Source organism: Galeopterus variegatus, unplaced genomic scaffold (genome assembly GCF_000696425.1).
Source record: "Galeopterus variegatus unplaced genomic scaffold, G_variegatus-3.0.2 Scaffold2898, whole genome shotgun sequence".
Lineage (NCBI taxonomy): Eukaryota > Metazoa > Chordata > Mammalia > Dermoptera > Cynocephalidae > Galeopterus > Galeopterus variegatus.
This window is the reverse complement of record NW_007729009.1, coordinates 243,744-247,753: the sequence shown is the minus strand read 5'-3', so window position 1 is coordinate 247,753 and position 4,010 is coordinate 243,744.

Sequence of the window (4,010 nt, the reverse complement as noted above, 5' to 3'; positions counted from 1 at the left end):
GCCTCCTCACACGGGACCTGAAATGTGTCGCCAGTGGAGACCTGTGTGTCTGACCCCTCAGACCCACCTGCAGCTTGTCACAGATTCTTAGATATTTCTGCACCAGCTGCCTCCCCTAGATTATTGCCTCCAGATCCCTATTTGTGAAGCCCCCAAAAGATGTTTATTCTTGTGCTTTTCATACAATTTGTGAAAATGGACAATGAGGAAAACAGTTTGTCTCTTTGGATACGTGACTGTATAAATGACTTCATGACTGTATATGTGACCGTGGCCCTCTGTGCACGTGACAGGGGGAGGGAAGGGGCGAGAGAGAGGGCAGATATTAACAATGAACAAGGAGTGAAAGGGTCACTGAGGGTGCCTTCAGCTAAGAGTCACAAGACATTTCATTACGGGTAATGTGAACTTCACAAGCAGGCATTAGGCCAAGTAATAAGCTACGGCTGGGGCAGATCAGCAGGACACTGGCGATGTCAGGGACCCAGGGTCTGGATCTGACATTGGCTTTCTAAGAACATGTGTTGAACTTGCGCTTGTGGCCCACTCACCCATAACCTCCTGTGGTTCTAAACCTGGGCTGACTACTGTCAGGGTGGGGGTGTCTTGGGAGGAATGTCACAGGTTGTCATCCAAAGGTCATTTAAGTTCCATTGTGGATTAGAATTCATTTGATTTCAAGCAACAGAAAGCCACTCAAGCTAGCTGAAGTGACAAGAGGAATGTAGAGTAAGGATTAAGGGGGTATAAAGAATACAATAGAAAATTATTTTGGCATCCTGTAAAGTTGAATATGTGCAGATCCTGTGCCAGAAACTCAACACCTGAGATGTCAAAAGAAACTCTGGCACATGTGCACTGGAGACACATGCGCAATGGAGACACATGCGCGGATGTTCTTTGCAGCACTGTTTGTGCTAGCAAAATATTAGAAACAACGTAAATAGCCACTAACAGATGGGTAAATGAAATTGGGGTGCGGAATACCACGCAGCAGGAAAATGAATGGACTCCCACACACGTCGCCGAGGATAAACCTTACATGTGTGGCACAATGAAGGTCCCCGTTGTGTTTGCCAAGGCTTTGTCAGAAAGGCATCAGGTCCCGAGGCTTTCGGTGCCCAATCCCCCCTCACCCTGTCCTTTCCCAGTTGTATTTGCATCACAGTCTCGGGCTTTCCCCATCAGATTCCGCTTCCTGCCCTCCTCGCTCTCCCAGGCACTACCTGCCCATGAACTTCTTGCACTCCTAACTCCGTCTGTGCATCTAATTCCAGCCGACGCAGGAACATAACACTGAGTTCAAACCCCACGTTACGGAAGACCACATACTACAAGATAACATTTTTATAAGGTTCAGCAATACTCAGTCTAACCTCTTACGGGGTAAGAAAGAGAAAATCAATGGAATAATGAAACAAAGTGAAAAGTCAGGGTAGTGGTTTTCTGGTGAATGGGATCAGGAAGGACACATAGGTAACTACAATAGAATTATGATGTTCTATGTTTTAACCGAATGATGGGTTTATATATTATTTATCATTAAGATGAATGACTCATATGTGCATTTCAAATATTCTTGTGTAGGTCTCAAATATTTTATATTTAAAAAATGAAAAAAGGGGCCGACCCCATGGCACACTTGGGAGAGTGCGGTGCTGGGAGCGCAGCGACGCTCCTGCCGCGGATTCGGATCCTATATAGGGATGACCAGTGTGCTCACTGGCTGAGCGCGGTGTGGGTGACACCACACCAAGGGTTGCGATCCCCTTGCTGGTCACAAAAAAGACAAAAAAAAAAAATGGTGGAGAGCACAGGCTCTGGACTGAAACTCTCTGGGTTCAAAGTCCAGCTCCGAAGAAAAAGAAAGAGACATGTTTTCCTCTTTTGGGTGTGCTCGCATGTGATGCCTAGAACTGTGGCAGCCATCCAGTGTCCATGAGGGGCACCAGGCGGAGCTCTGGCTCACAGACTGAAATACTGACATGGCAGAGCAGAGCTGGAAGGGGCCTGGGCATGCGATGATGTAATTCAGCCAATAAACATTTTGTGACTGAAGTCCTCCACCTCCAGACTTCTTTTTTTTTTAAATTAATTTTTTAATATTGAGATCATTGTAGATTCACATACAAATTGTAAGAAATAATACAGAGAGATTTCTTGTACTCTTTAACCAGTTTTCTGCAATAGTCACATCTTGCAAAGCTCTAGTACAACATCACAGCCGGGATATTGACATTGATACAGACAAGACATAGAACAGTTCCAACAACAAAAGAATCCCGCCCCCCCCCGCCCCCCCCCCCTTTATAGCCACACCCACTTCCTTCCCTGCTCCCCACATCCTTAACCTCTGGCAACCACTAATCTTTCCTCCATTTCTGTAATTCTATCATTCCAAGAATGTTGCATAAATGTAATCATCCGCTACATACCTTTTTGGTTTGACTTTTTCCATTCAGCATATTTCTCTGGAGATCCATCCAGGTCGCTGTGTATATCAGTAGCTTGCTTTTTATTGCTGAGCACTATATCACAGTATGGCTGCACCACAGTTTATTTAACCAGCCATCTATCAAAGGGCATCTGGGTTGTTTCCAGTTTTTCACAATTAAAAATAGAGCTTTGTGTGCAGATTCGTGTGAACATAAGTTTTTACTTCTTTACGATATGTCCAAACGTGCAATTGCTGGGCAGTATGGTGGTTGTATGTTAATTTTTATAAGAAACTGCCCAATCCATTTCCAGAGTGGCTGTACCATTTTGCAATCCCACCAGCAATGCATAGTAGTCCAGTTTCCCTGTATCCTCACCAACGTTTTGTGTTACCACTATTTTTTGATTCAGAAGTTCTGATAAGTATGTAGTGATATCTCATTGTGGTTTTAGTTTGCATTTCTTTAATGGCTAATGATTTTTTTTTTTCTTTTTGGCAGCTGGCTGCTATGGGGATCCAAACCCCTGACCTTGGTGTTACAAGGGTGCACTATAGCCAGCTGAGCTAGCTCAGCCAGCTAATGGCTAATGATTTGGAACAGGCTTTCATGAGGTTGTCTGCCATCTGTGTATCCCCTCTGGTGAAATGTCTCTCCATGATTTGCCTATTTTCTAATTAGATTGTTTTTTTTATTTCACTGTTCAGTTTCAAGAGTTTTTTAAAAATACGTATATTCTAGATAATAGTCCTTGGTCAGACATGTGGTTTCCAGATATTTTCCCCCAGTCTGTTACTTGCCTTTCCATCCTCTTAATGGGGTCTTGCACAAAGCAGAAGTTTGAATTTTGAAGTCAATTTGTCAATTTTTTCTTTTTTGAATTGTGCTTTTGGTGTGAAGTTTATGAACTCTTGGCCTAGCCCTACATCTCAAAGATTTTCTCCTATATTCTTTTCTAAAAGTTTTACAGTTTTAAATTTAAGTTTGTAATCCATTTTAAGTTAATTTTTTGTGTAAGATGTGAGTTTTATGTTGTGGTTCACTTTCCTGCCTATAGATGTGCAATTGCTGCAACACTATTTGTTGAAAAGGCTATTATTCCTCTATTGAATTGGTTTTGAACCTTTGTCAAAAATCAGTTGGGCATATTTGTGTGGATCTATTTCTGGGTTTTCTATTGTGTTGCGTTGGTCTGTATGTCTGTCCCTCCAGTGATAGCACACCGTCTTGACGACTGTAGTGTACACCAAGTCTTGAAATCAGGCAGACTAATTATTCCCACTTTATTCTTTTTCAAAATTTCTTTAGCTGTTCTAATTCTTTTAGCTTTCTACATAAATTTAGAATAATCTTGTCTATATATACAAAAAAAAACTTGCTGGAGTTTTGATAGGAATTGTATTAAACCTATATGTCAAGGTGGAGAGAATTGACACCTTTACTATGTTGAGTCTTCAAATCCGCAAACACAGTATGTGTGTGTCTCCTTTTATTTAGATCTTCTTTAACGTCTTTCATCAGAATTTTGTAATTTTCAGTATACAAGTCCTGTACATGTTGGGTTGGGTTTTTTTT